Source organism: Podarcis gaigeae (genome assembly GCF_964106915.1).
Source record: "Podarcis gaigeae genome assembly, chromosome: 10".
Lineage (NCBI taxonomy): Eukaryota > Metazoa > Chordata > Lepidosauria > Squamata > Lacertidae > Podarcis > Podarcis gaigeae.
Genome location: NC_139686.1, coordinates 64,744,501 through 64,759,868, shown reverse-complemented (window position 1 = coordinate 64,759,868; position 15,368 = coordinate 64,744,501). Strand labels below are relative to the sequence as shown.

The 15,368-nt window shown below is 42.0% G+C and overlaps 1 protein-coding gene across 6 annotated transcripts in view; it reads left to right on the top strand.

Annotated features, from left to right (window-relative positions):
- The window catches only part of TAFA5 (TAFA chemokine like family member 5), a 342,920-nt gene that overhangs the window by 24,374 nt on the left and 303,178 nt on the right, over positions 1-15,368 (top strand). The gene's annotated exons all lie outside the window — the stretch shown is intronic.

The window sequence follows — 15,368 nt, the reverse complement described above, 5'->3', positions numbered from 1 at the left end:
CACAAAAGTGCAAGTAAATAAATAGGTACCGCTCCGGTGGGAAGGTAAATGGTGTTTCCGTGCGCTGCTCTGGTTCGCCAGAAGCGGCTTAGTTATGCTGGCCACATTACCCAGAAGTGTACGCCGGCTCCCTCGGCCAATAAAGCGAGATGAGCTCCACAACCCCAGAGTTGGCCACGACTAGACCTAATAGTCAGGGGTCCTTTACCTTAAAGATTATTTTAAAAAAACAAAAAAAACCAGCCAATACAGTGATACCTCAGGTTACATACGCTTCAGGTTACATACACTTCAGGTTACAGACTCCGCTAACTGAGAAATAGTGCTTCAGGTTAAGAACTTTGCTTCAGTATAAGAACAGAAATTGTGCTGTGGCGGCGCGGTGGCAGCAGGAGGCCTCATTAGCTAAAGTGGTGCTTCAGGTTAAGAACAGTTTCAGGTTAAGAACGGACCTCCGGGACGAATTAAGTACTTAACCTGAGGTACCACTGTATCTTAGATAAGGGGTGCATAACCTTAGGCCTGGGAATGCAGTCCTCCAGCCCTCTCTGTCCAGCCCTAGGACTTTCCCCAGGTACACCTGTCTCCTGAAGCTTTGCCCCTCACTGATCCTGCTCCACACCCTTATCCTTGTAAAGTGATAATGCTCTTGCTTGTCTAGATGAAGGATGGAGGTGTATGTGTAAAGATCACCTTACTTTTGTATGCAGAAATGTAACCTACTGCACAAAGGTAAGAGTTACATCTGTTCTTCCACCCACATTTGCCTCTAGCCCTCTTGCACTTTTGACTTTTGCTACACTGTCAATGGCATGGGTGCCCTCAGAAAACTGCCTATGGCGCGGTGCAACCCTAAAAATCCCATACCCCTGTGGTAGGTGTAATTCATAAGCATACCTTATCCTACCTAACCAGGTCCTTGGTCAGTTCTGTCCAGTTGGTCTCAAATGTGACAATGCTTTCAAGAGAATTAACAGGTATAAATAATTGCGCATGGAGTACCTGTGTAGTCAGGACAGTGATTCATTTGTTAGATTTCCAACACTACCTGTTTCTAAGCAGATGAGTTATAATTTGCAAAAGCAACTAGTGGTATTGAGTCTTATAGTCTCTGAGTCTTATATTCTCTGTAAACATCTTTAAGTTTCATGATAAATATCAAAGCCTGCCATAAAATAACAAAGAAGATAGAATCTCACCCTGAGGTCCTTTAGAGATTTGCTCTCAATCTTAATGCAGTTTTAACCATGGGGTTGGTTAATATCTCAAGGTGACTTGGTTAAATTTTCTTTCCTGAAAATACTTTGACAAAGATGAAATTCAAATCCATTTTGAATCTTGCACAGGTTGACTTCTGCTATTTTAATGAACAGCAGATACGGTCTTATATTGGAAGTCGAACAGAATCCGTTCCAGAAGCCCATTCGACTTCCAAAACATTCAAAGACCAAAGCACAGTTTCTGATTGGCTGCAGGGAAAGATGGAGGGCACAAGGAGAAGGGGCTGCCAGAGGATGAGATGGTTGGACAGTGTTCTCAAAGTTACCAACATGAGTTTGACCAAGCTGCGGGAGACAGTGGAAGACAGGAGTGCCTGGCATGCTCTGGTCCATGGGGTCACAAAGAGTTGGACATGACTAAACAACTAAACAGTAACAACAACCTGCTCTTTGTAACTTATAAAAAGCAACTTCCAGGAAAACATAATAGCCCTCCTTTCAGTATTTTCTGTGGACGAAACACTACTGTGCTACATGACTATTTTGGACTTGTTCTCACATCAGAATACCACACTTTGCATAAGAAACTGTGCTAATGCACACCAGTGATAATTCTGCATTAATTAACATGGACATATGCATATGTGGCACATCACTGTGGAATTTACAAACCTCTATTGATCATTACTCCTCAGCTAAGGTTTTGTTAATGTGTCCACTAGAAGACATTTCTGCTGTCTATTTATCTTGTAATATGTATGGCGGCATTAGATAAGCTTATAAAAGACAATGAAGTGAATTGCGTGTTGAGTCCCACAATGCCACCCACCAAAAAATTCACACTTCACACATGATTTTTTGTTTAAGGTTTTTGGCATAATTTTGGCCACAACTTTATTAAAATACAAAAAATGTGAGTGGTTGCTTAGGCATTGGTTATGACTATCTGTCCATGCCCTCAGGGACAGAGCTGGCAATCCGTACACCAACGGAATCCAGTGTGGGAAACAAGTATTGAGTGAGAAAGTGGAGCTGGGCATCAGTCCCGCACTTCTCACCCTCTTGTTCCTGTGGGGCTTGCACGGCCCAAGTCCGACTCCGGGGACAAGGACGAAAAGAATGGCAAGCCCCTGGATTCCTTTAACGGAATTCCCTTCGCATCATTTGGAGGGATAGGCACTTACCCCTCCAAGCACCAATTTAACCAATGCCTAACCGCCAACCTTACAAGTTGTGACGATTTGCTACGCAGTAGGCAAAAACCAAATGGCACCAGCCAATCAGCCAGATGGCAAAATTCCTACCAGGCCCCCGCACCAAGGCGAACGACCCCATGACAGGCATAGCAAGGTCAAGCAATATGAAAAAACCACCCTATAAAAGGGAGGGAGGGCGGGTGATCCGGTGCAAAAATGGCCAAGAGGACGTCCTACATCTGGCCCCTGTATTTAAAGACTCTGACCCCTCCTCCAAATTGGCAACAATCAAAACTCCCCAGCAACCCAAAGTTAACCACTTAAAGGCTTGGGTTCCTCACCAAATTTGCCTAGTCACTGCAGGGTGGCCTGTTTCCCCAACCGCAACACGTGCTCTCTGTTATGGAGAACACGCCTTGTGGGTGGAATAGAAATGGATAATTTACTGCAGGTATTATCTAGGGTTGTAGCTTGTCCTGGGGAGGGGGGAAATAAGTAAATGGAAACTGGAAAATGACTACAGTGGTGGCTGGAGGGGTGGACAGCTAATTGCAAACTTAGAGCAGGCCGGAGGCAGGAGCAACTTATTCTGTTTTTCTCCCTTTCTAACTCCTTTAGAAAGCTGCATCCAGCACCGGATTTACATATTTGCTAAAGAAGCTATAGCTTAGGGGCCCACTCTTTTTGGGGCCCCCAAAAAATGTAAAGGAAAAAAACCAACTGGATGTACATTTCCAAAATATAATACAGTGGTACCTCGGGTTAAGTACTTAATTCGTTCTGGAGGCCCATTCTTAACCTGAAACTGTTCTTAACCTATAGCACCACTTTAGCTAATGGGGGCCTCCCACTGCTGCTGCGCTGCCGAAGCACGATTTCTGTTCTCATCCTGAAACAAACTTCTTAACCCGAGGTAATATTTCTGGGTTAGCGGAGTCTGTAACCTGAAGCGTCTGTAACCTGAAGCGTCTGTAACCCGAGGTACCACTGTTTAAAAAACAAATCAAATAAAACCGACATGCAGCAACAATGGTTTGTGTTGTGTAGGCTCCTATGATATACATATTTTGTGAGGTGCAAATGGCTTTAGATACCTATGAGGTCCATAAATTACCATATAGCATATATTCAACACAAAAAAACAAGCGACAATTTGTTGTTGACAAAGGACAGCTGGACTTAGAAAGGGCCCCATTACCTTCAGTAGCTTAGAGCATCATCAAACCTAAATCCGGCCCTGGCTGGATCCCTCCTGATTTTAATTAATCTTTACATGTAGTAATAATGCATCACCTGTAGGGAGGAGACACGTATAGTTATTTTTTCATAGGCTGCATAATCCAATGCTAGTAGGACTTACCGTATTTTTTGCTCTATAAGACTCACTTTTTCCCTCCTAAAAAGTAAGGGGAAATGTGTGTGCATATTATGGAGCGAATGCAGGCTGCGCTGCTATCACAGAAGCCAGAACAGCAAGAGGGATTGCTGCTTTCACTGTGCAGCGATCCCTCTTGCTGTTCTGGCTTCTGAGATTCAGAATATTTTTTTTCTTGTTCTCCTCCTCCAAAAACTAGGTGCGTCTTGTGGTCTGGTGCGTCTTATAGAGCGAAAAATATGGTACTCCCAAGAAAGCATATATTGAATTGCAGTCTTAGAAGTCACAACTTTTTCCTACTAGTTCCGTGCCTGTGCCTTCAATAGCAGCCAGGGTTGATGACATGTCTATCAGTAGCAGGGAAAGCCAGTTCCAACTCAGTGTTCATTGGCTTATTGTTTACATATCAGTCTACTACCAAACAGAGGAAAAGATTACATTAAGGTGCCTTAACTAAATTATATGTATAGGTGCAAATTTAGAAAGAACAGTTAATTTTCATAGAATGCAATATGATTTTCCATCCAAATAACCCTGGATAGATGCCCTGTACAAAAAAATAAAAATAAACCCTCACTAGTCCTTCCCACCAGTCGGATACATATGTTTTTCATTTGCTGAAAATGTAATTCTTTAATGATGAATTTTACTTTAAGCAAGCAAAACAGAATGGTAGGAACATTGGCTGTGAGCCTTGATCCATTCCAAATGTTTTTTTAAAAAAATATTTCTTGAATGCTGTCAAAATGGCACTTAGGTTCCGATAGATGGGACATTCTTTTTATAGGCATCCTAGAGGTACAGGTCATGTTCACATCGGCATACAAATTAACCTGTAGAAAGTTGCCTGGTGGTAACCTATAAAGAAATCTTCAATGTCAAGACAGTCAATTTCTGCGGGAACACTTGCTATCTAAAAGTTCCACATCCATACTTGGCTTTCCCAGTTTTTCCATCTCTCACGGTAGAGGTTTTTTTATCTTTTTATCATAATTGAAATTATTGCCTCCTGACCTGGCAAAGAGGATTTCAGCAGAGACATTCTTAAACCTACTCTCTGTGTTAATATTTGTACTTCTACGCCTCCCCTCCCTTTCCTGCAGTGTTCTGAAATGCTTGCTCAGTGTCTGGATGCTTTTGTAGAGAGTCTGTACTTACAGAAGTTGCAGTGTGGAGTTTAGCAAGGTTTGTCTGTGAATGTGCTTCCCCTGTGAAATGAATGTTGACAGGGTTGCAGAGGTGATGGTAGCTTCCTGTTGCTGTTGGGTTGCGTGTTTTTTTACAATGCAGTTGAAAGGTATCATGGAGAACACAGGATGCCTTTAAATATTCTCTCTTGCAGGCAGTCACTCCAGATTAATTCCTGCACTTTAGTTTTCCACTAAAAGCTTAGGAAGCTAAGCTGCTACACAAGCACTGCTCAGGCAGTTAAGACACACTTGTTGCTCTCAAGCTAGCCTGTAAGGGAAAGCAAATTAGGGAAATGCATTGGAAGAACAAAACAAAAGAAAACCCTACCTCAGGTAACGAGACGTTTACAAAAAAAACACCTGTTTTCTTTTTGTATTCAATTGCCGTACATTTTCAAAAGTCCATTCCAGTTGATATTCTTAGTCTATTGGGAGAAAATAAATGCAAATCAGTGCTGGAGTAGTCAAGAAGCATTTTAACGCTGCGAAACATATATTTTAAAATTAGCTAACCCAGCAGTGTTCGAAAAGAAGAATTCAGTAGTTTCAAATAAAAAATGATTATATGACATCCTGGGAGCTGAGCTAGACGAGAATGAATAATCCTTCATAGACTGAATATTTAGAGGAGTTCATAATGGTACAGAATAAATGCAGCTCCTTCATGCATGTTTTCTCTAATATTATTCTTTCAGAGAGTCACGCAGCGTGTTTTTACTTGACCTATAAACTGCTTCTTTCAAAAGAAAGCTCTACTTCCAAATTCAGTGTCTCACTCAAAAAGTGCTATATATATCACTGGAAAACTGTTCACAAAGTCATGTGTGAACACTGCACAATATCATTCCATACACATGTTCAAAAAGCATCAAGAGGTGGATCAGTGTTTTTTGTACTAGATATGGATGTCAGACATACCAGGCTCATTTTATGTTTGGACCAGTCATCTGGCTAGTCCATGAATACATGTTTGGTAGGGAGGATTTACAACTTAGGGCCAGAATATATGAAGATTTGCTTCTTCTTCAAACTTCCAAGACCATTCTCTAGATGAGAATCATGTGCTGTGCATGATCTAATCCGAACCAGGAACTTAACCTTCAGAGCATTATTTGGTATGCAGCGCAGAAGATTTACCAGGCTTTCTGAGAGCACAAAAGTGATATGAATTTCGATGCTTGGTTTTACGATTGTTGTATCTCTGGTTTCTCACAAACAGGCAGACACCATCTTGTCTTTGAAACAACTTTTAGTTAGCCTTTCAGTACTGTGCTTCCTTTACAACAGGATAGTCTGTGCCCTTTGGTAGTTTATATATTATAGCAGCCATAATCAAGCAATTTAGATACTTAGTTTGTGAGAATAAAAAGGCAAAGCAGTTGAACAAAAGAAGAGTGCTGACAAACTATTTTGTGTTCTCTGCCAAGAAAAAACCCCCAATAACCCATAACCACTATTCTTCTTCTTTTGAAAATTCCTAAATGGTAGAACATTCTGACGTGTAGGTGATTGAATTCTTTGTTTCTTTCCAATTAGTCAGGGCCTCAAAAACATGCAATCACTGCTTGTTAAAATACTGCACATAGCATGCAGTTTTATCGCTAAGATATTTCGATTGCCAAAAGTTAATAACAGTTATTTCCTCTGCATGCAAAACAGGAATTCAGTATAGGTTGTGGTGACATTCCAAGGAAATGAGCAGCTAAAAAAAAAAGTCAGGGGGAGCATTTCTTATCTTTTTAAAAAGCCACCCCCCCAAAAAAAAAAAAGTTTGTAATAACTAATGCTGAGTTCCTAGGATAATATCCAAGGAAAATGTTGCTTGTATATCCCTGTGTTTATCTTAGTACAGTGGTACCTCAGGTTAAGTACTTAATTCGTTCCGGAGGTCCATACTTAACCTGAAACTGTTCTTAACCTGAAGCACCACTGAAGGAGTGAGGACCAAGGGTCCACCTGGGTCCTCTTTGGAGAGCCAGACTGAAGCCATTTTATAAGAAGCAAGCTAAAAGCTAAGAACTATTTCTCTCCTCTGCCTGCACACAGCATTTCTGTAGATGCAACAAGTGTGGTCAGAGCACTTCACACCTGCTCTAGCTGCTGACCCAATTCCAGTAAACAGACCGAGGAGAGAGCAAGAAGCAGGATGTCTAGCCCACCACAAAGTTCTAAAAGAAGACTTAGGCCTGAACTTGTTAAAACCACAGAAAGAGGTGGGGGTCAAGGAGCATTTACGGGAAACAGTAAAGAGGTCAGATAGATTTTAAGCCATTAGTGCCACCTAGTGGATAATACAGCCTGGAACCGAAAGGCCACCATCAATTTTTTAATTGGTTGAGCTTCAATGAATATGCATAAAGGGGAATGTTTGGGGGGTGAGTTTAGAGGCTGAACTTTGCTTTGCCTAAGGGGATAAAAACTGTCTGCCCCTGGTGTTCGGGGGCATTCTCTCATTTTTGCTGAATGTACCCACTTTGCTTTGCTTGTCTGACAAATAAACCAAAGTCAATAAAACTTCTGTTTTAAAATATTGCTGCCTGGATTTTTCCATTCTGGTCTGGATTCTGAAGTCTCCAACACCACTTTAGCTAATGGGGCCTCCAGCTGCTGCTGCGCCGCAGGAGCCCGATTTCTGTTCTCATCCTGAAGCAAAGTTCTTAACCTGAAGCACTATTTCTGGGTTAGTGGAGTCTGTAAGCTGAAGCGTATGCAGAAGGAGAGAAGAAGAGTTTGGATTTGATACCCCACTTTATCACTACCTGAAGGAGTCTCAAAGTGGCTAACATTCTCCTTTCCCTTCCTCCCCTACAACAAACACTCTGTGAGGTGAGTGGGGCTGAGAGACTTCAAAGAAGTGTGACTAGCCCAAGGTCACCCAGTAGCTGCATGTGGAGGAGCGGAGACGCGAACCCGGTTCACCAGATTACGAGACTACCACTCTTAACCACTTCACTACACTGGCTCTGTGTGTAACCTGAAGTGTATGTAACCTGAGGTATCACTGTACTGCCTCTGGGCAGAAGACGTTTGACACTGCCCCTTTTCCTCTCTATTTCAGGCTAGTAAAGGGAAAAGTCGAAGGGGAGTGGGGAAGAGGAAAGTATCCCATACCTTGTAGATCTGCCTCCCGATCTTGTGGCTGTCTCCTCAGTAGCTGTCACCCATGCCCCTCACTCAAACTCGACCCAACCATCCCTACATCACACTGCTGGGTTTGGCAGCTTGTTGTCCCCATACCTCTGGTTCAGAATAAGGAATGAGATCCTGCCACCCTAGAAGTTATCCGGCTTGTATAAGGCGGCGGCTGAAGTGGACCAAAAGAAAACAAACCCCCATACAGCAAAGAGACAAGTTCACACATCACCTTTTCTGGTCTGGGGCAGTAGCGGTAGACCTTTGAGGGTCCCAAATTTCAGCAGCGTCCTGTGCAGGGCCAAAATCCCCCCCCCCACTTCTGCACTTCATTCTAACTCAGGGGTCAGCAAACTTTTTCAGCAGGGGGCGGTCCACTGTTCATCAGACCTTGTGGGGGGCTGGACTATATTTTGAAAAATATAGATCACACTAGACAAGAGTTTCAAAAACCGTGGGGAAAATGCAGAGAATACTTTACAAAACAGTGCCTTAAAATACATACCTGGACTTGTTTCGATTAATGTCTGCAGGAGACTTTGTGGATATTTAAATTATAATTAGAAAAAAATCTTAATCATTATTCATAAAGGAAACAGCTTATAAGAAGTAAATAAAGAGGCCAGATACAGGATAAAGGAAGTCTTTTATTTCGTTGTTTGTATTGTCGTATGTTATGCTCACTGTATGTTATGTTCACGTTTAGTGAGAGTGGATTGTGTATTGGGGGGTGGGGGTTATGTTATGTTGTAAATAAAATTCCAATAAAAAATTAAAAATATATATTTTGAAGAAAATAATGAACCAATTCCTATGCCCCACAAATAACCCAGAGATGCATTTTAAATAAAAAGACACATTCTACTCATGTAAAAACATGCTGATTCCTGGACCATCCATGGGCCAGATTTAGAAGGCGATTGGGCCAGATCCGGCCCCCGGTCTTAGTTTGCCTACCCATGTTCTAAATCATAGTTGTAGCACCCCCAAGATGTGGCACCCAGAACCCCTAAATTCAGTTCTGATCCCTGCCACATGCTCATTGGCCAGAAAAGTGCCACCAGCCAGCCAATGGGACAGGAATTTCCTTTTTCATCACCACCTCCTTCTCTTGCCGGTTTCTTTCCTTCTCTGAGCCTGCAAAATCTCTGAGCCTATTGCACAATCCAAGAGCAAGTTCCTGTTCAGCTATCTAAGATGTGATGTTGTCAAAAAAAATCATGCCAGTGCTTGTTTTTTCCAAACATTTTACTAAGAAGCAACCTGGTTATCAAAATCTGACATTTTGACACAGCAGATAGATTTTTTTTAACTATTTAGTTTTCTCGTCAATAGTCTGCTTCTCTCAATTTATCCAGTCTTTGCTATGTTAAGCAAAAGGTTGACATTTGTGTGCTAGCTATTAATGATTTCCCCCCTTATCTGCATTGTAGAAACCTCTCAGTCACAAGTACTCAACTGTATAAATTGTATTGGACATAAACTATCTGAAAATAATGTATGTGCTGACTTGAGTGCAAATTTTGATGTAATAAGCATTATTAAACTTGTAATCAGGTTTTTACTTGTATTCTGCTGGGTCAACAGCAGATCAGTTAAGATTTAATGCTTCTGATTAAAGCTCAGCATTTGTTATTAAGCAATTATGCTTTAATTTTTTTCCTGTTGTCTAAGACTTTGTGTCTGTAACCTTGAGGGTGCTACAGTCATTCAGATTTTTCAAAAACTGTTACAGTGGTACCTCCATTTACAAACAGTCCTGTTTACGAACTTTTCGGTTTATGAATGCCGCAAAACCGGAAGTAGTGTTCCGGTTTGCAAACTTTACCTCGGTCTATGAACAGAAACTGAATGGTGGAAGGGCAGCGGCGGCGGGAGACCTCATTAGAGAAAGCAAGCCTTGGTTTAAGAATGGATTTGGTTTAAGAGTGGACTTCAGGAACAGATTAAGTTCATAAACCGAGGTCTTCTTCTTCTTCTTTGGCGATCACTCGTAGCCGAGTAAGATTGTCTTCCATAAACACGGTTTTAACAATGAGTCCATAAGTGACTGTGGAGGCCAATTCTGGATCCACACATCCTTTCACAGTGGGGACATTGGTTTCTGGGCAGGAGCTGATCAGGTGTGGATTTGCCAAGCGTGCCTTCCTCTTAGCACGTTTCTCCCTTGCATCCTGAGTTTGAGTGTCTTCGAAGCCCATGACACCTTTGGTAAAGGCTGTTCTCCAACTGGAGTGCTCGCAGGCCAGTGTTTCCCAATTGTTGGTGTTTATACTACATTTTTTTAGATTTGCCTTGAGACAGTCTTTAAACCAAGGTACGACTGTACTAAGAGTAGATCAGGAGCAACCAGCTGATCAAAAGCATTTTGGACCTGGCTTGGCCAGGTGAGAGGAAGCAATCGGAATTTTTAACTCTGTGGCTTCCTCTGGACAATCTCCACCCAATGAGATTTGAATTACAGTCAACCAGCCCCCCACTCCCGCTACTTCATTCTCTCCCTTTCAAACCCCAATGGAGTGAGTGAATTATATTCCACAGATTAATCAAGGAATACTCCCCCCAGCCCGTACATCATCCCTTACTGATCTATATTTTAAGATATGCAAGTGATTTGGGGAGACCATGTTAACAATTTATACAGGCCTGGGAATCAGTGGAACACAGAAGCAGTTGTAGTAAGGCCATATGTTTCATGTTTCCATCTCAGCTGGCCTGTTGGGAACAATGGAAATAATGGCTGTGATAGAATACAAAGGTAAACCCTAAATTACTTAGTTCCCTGTACCCATACTGATCACCTCTCATTTATGTGTGTTACCCAATCAAGAGAGTGTGGTGGGTAAAAGGCTCAGTCCAGAATGAGAATGCGGTGGGTGAACTCCTGATTTTTTTCCTTCCCCTTCAGGCACTTATCAATTAATTTGTATAATCTGAAAATTTCCCCTGATAGATGCCACATAATTGGCAACTGATGTTCTCCAGGAGGATGGCATTGGCGCTTGCTTGTCAAACTCTGTTCCCCACTACAGTCAACCCTGAAAAAAACATGTTCTTCTTGGCAGTGCTTTACGTGGCAGTAGGATGGCAATGTTTCCTGCTCTCGGGTTGTAAACTATGCTGCAACTGACACATTGTTAGCTCAGATGCCAGTCATGAAGCACCACTGTTCTTCTACTTTTCAAATTAGATTTTCCGGGAGGAAAGAGCATGGCATGATTGGATCACAGTGGCTGGCAGATGACTGAGTTCTAAAGCACACAGATGGGCTCCTCGTTTCTGCTTAGCCCTCGTGTGTGCCCCGTCTCTGGCAGATGACATGAGAAAGCCATGGGGACACATCTGCATACTAATGTGATTATTTTAAAAAGGTAATTTTCCATTCCATCTCTCCCCCTCCCCTTCCTCTCCTTTTTCCATGACGGATCATACTTCATTTATATAAACTGGTACATCGAAAGCCAATGGCCTCGATCACATCTTTGCACATCACAGTAATAAATTTAGAATAAAAAGGGAGCCGTAATTGGGGCATAAAAAATAATAATCCAAAAGTAGCAATATAGTAGTAGCTTCATTAGAACCAAGCTGCTTCACTTGTGACCCAGTTCCTAATAAACTTATTACTGTTTTGGATGTTTTAGAATTAGAATAGATTTAGTATTATTAATTTCATTTATATATCCAATTGGAAAGTTTTTAGGTGGTTTTTTTAGGGTCAAAACTTCTCAAAACAGCTTTAAACATATAAAAGCCCCCCACAGAATATTCAGTCGAAACCTAATAACTGTAAAACAAGAATGGTGGCACATCAGCTCAAACATACAGGCAATTTTCTATAGTGTTTTTATGTAGATGTGAAATGAGGTAAAGGTAAAGGGACCCCTGACCATTAGGTCCAGTCGTGAGCGACTCTGGGGTTGCGGCGCTCATCTCACTTTATTGGCCAAGGGAGTCAGCGTACAGCTTCCGGGTCATGTGGCCAGCATCACTAAGCCGCTTCTGGCGAACCAGAGCAGCGCACGGAAACACTGTTTACCTTCCCGCCGGAGTGGTACCTATTTATCTACTTGCACTTTGGCACGCTTTAGAACTGCTAGGTTGGCAGGAGCAGGGACCGAGCAACGGGAGCTCACCCCGTCACAGGGATTCGAACCACCAACCTTCTGATTGGCAAGTCCTAGGCTCTGTGGTTTAACCCACAGGGCCACCTGCGTGCCAGATGTGAAATAGTGTGGTTCAAAACAGAGTGAGGCACCCTGGAAACAGAAGGCTCTAGACTAAAATAAAACTCCCTCAGCACTACCTTCTGGAACTGATTCTCCAAAAAGGAGTAGGGCTAATATACCCACATTTCCTAAGTTCAACCCAGCAAGGCAGACCAGAAGGATAACATGGTTGAAAGGAGAAGCAATAGGTTGTACTTCCTGTATTCACTTCCTGGTGTCAGTTAGGCACCAGGATTTCCAAAGCTGGTAGATTCCTCCTGTGTTTCTTTTGCTTCATGTTGCCTGCTTAGTGGTGCCTAATGCTAATCATTAGAATTGCAATTAATAAATGGTTGGGAATTCTGAGACAAAGAAATTTATACCTGAATATACTAGCCTAGATTTGTCTCTAGCAGTGGAGTGTATTATCTTCAGCTAAGTCCATTTGTGTACAGTTGTGCTTACTCATAGATAAGTAGATATAGGATTCCAGTCTAAATAAAGAAGTAACGTTGTTGTTTAGTCATGTCCAACTCTTTGTGACCCCATGGACCAGAGCACACCAGGCACTCCACTGCCTCCCGCAGTTTGGTCAAACTCATGTTTGTAGCTTCAAGAACACTGTCTAACCATCTCGTCCTCTGCCGTCCCCTTCTCCTTGTGCCCTCCATCTTTCCCAACATCAGAGTCTTTTCCAGGGAGGCTTCTCTTCTCATGAGGTGGCCAAAGTATTGGAGCCTCAGCTTCACGATCTGTCCTTCCAGTGAGCACTCAGGGCTGATTTCCTTCAGAATGGATACGTTTGATCTTCTTGCAGTCCATGGGACTCTCAAGAGTCTCCTCCAGCACCATAATTCAAAAGCATCAATTCTTCAGCGATCAGCCTTCTTTATGGTCCAGCTGAAGTAACATTATTTTAATCTTACTCTTTTCCCTATATAGAGTTCCATCTATATAGCTGAGAGTTATAAACCACCAGTGGGTTACATCAAATTTTAGATGCCTGTGACTTCCCCTTGGCTCTCTAAGGATGATGTTCTAGGTATATTTGGAAATTAATATAAATTTGGGAATGCTTAATGTTCCCATGTTCCAAGTAGCAAACAGTTCCCAATAGTATGGGATGGGATGGACTTTGATGGTGGTAAACAAACAGTAATAGTTCAAACAGGGAAACGTTTGGTTTTCCTTGAACAAAAACTTTCTTTCTGGGAACATTTCTGTTTGAAATCATATTTAGTTGGTTTTGTTCCTTAGTTTTTCTCCTAGCTATGACGAGCCTCATTTTTAGAAAACACACACACAAAACCTTCTACCAGTCCCCCCCCCCCCCATATTTCCCCTGCAGGGCAAATGCTGTAGCAAGGATTTTTAAGGTTTTAATAACTTTCCATATATGTTCTTTAAAGAATGAGTAAATAAAGATTCCAATTAAAGTAAATAAAATGCAGACTTCAATATTCAAATTGCTTGCCCCAGTACATCTACCATATTGCTTCTATTCAATGCTTTTAAAAAATTGCTTGGGCTGGGTCAGTATATTTCGCATACTCCCAAGTATTATGCCTGCTAGATTCAGCAGGATATTAAGGTTAAGAACTATTTCAAAAGCTGCTATAGCTGCAGATCACAATGGAAAGCTTCCTTGGTGTTCAGACCAATAAATAAATTAGAAGAAGGGCTTTAAGCTCTGCATGATAAAACGAACTGAAAGTAGGGCAGAGAAAGAGCAACCTTTGTAACGAGCCCTGCCTGGGGCTAAGAAGAATCAGAAGTTCATTGTGCATTGCTGCACATGGCGCAACAGTGTTGCAAAGAGTTGGTGACTGAGGTTTTGCAGAGCCTTGGGGTACCAGCATTTCAGCTGTATGTAATGATGGCGAATGCCTGGGATGTACTAAATAAATCTTGTTTCTGCAGTTCATATTTTCAAGCTGTAGTTTAAGAAGGGGATGGGAAACCTGAACATGATGTGTCCCTAGCTGCCAAGATGTGACGAGGCTCTGTTATTCTACATTTGCCAGAGTATTAGAAATATGAACAGTTAATGATTAATAATAATAATAATAATATAGGTAAGTTTGTGAGTTACATAAAGTGGTAGAATTAAAACAACAGAATTTATTTTTATTTACAGTGGTACCTCAGGTTAAGTACTTAATTCATTCCGGAGGTCCGTACTTAACCTGAAACTGTTCTTAACCTGAAGCACCACTTCAGGTTAATGGGGCCTCCCACTGCCGCCATGCCGCCGGAGCACGATTTCTGTTCTCATCCTGAAGCAAAGTTCTTAACCTGAAGCACTATTTCTGGGTTAGCTGAGTCTGTAACCTGAAGCGTATGTAACCTGAAGCGTATATGTAACCCGAGATACCACTGTATAGGGCAACTTCAGGATTGCCCTCATTAAGAACAATGGCTGTATGTAACAAGGTTGACTAGCTTCTGTCTCAATTAAGTTCCTAATCTTCATTAGCCTTCATTGTCTTGTATAGACAGAGCAGTTATTGATCTCTCAACCATACTTGGGAAGTACCCTTTGCCCCTTGTACTCTTGCTGGTTCCTGTCTCTCAAACAGTACCGTATTTTTCGCTCTATAAGATGCATCAGACCACAAGACGCACCTAGTTTTTGGAGGAGGAAAACAAGAAAAGAAAAAATCTGAATCTCAGAAGCCAGAACAGCAAGAGGGATCGCTATGCAGTGAAAGCAACAATCCCTTATTGCTGTTTTGGCTTCTGGGATAGCTGCGCAGCCTGCATTCGCTCCATAAGACGCACACACATTCCCCCTTACTTTTTAGGAGGGAAAAAGTGAGTCTTATAGAGCAAAAAATACGGTAATTTCCCCCATTTTACAGTTTGCAAAACACCTGAACATTTTGCCTAACTACGTTTACTTCCTCACCACACCATTTTTGTTGCTTTCCCCTTCCAAAATTCCTCAATGTTCTTTCATTTGAAACATCTCATCTTCTAGCTCTTGTTGTTGCTAGTTTGATACCTCCCAGCTTTTTCTCCCCCCATTTCCCCCCCTGTCCACTAAA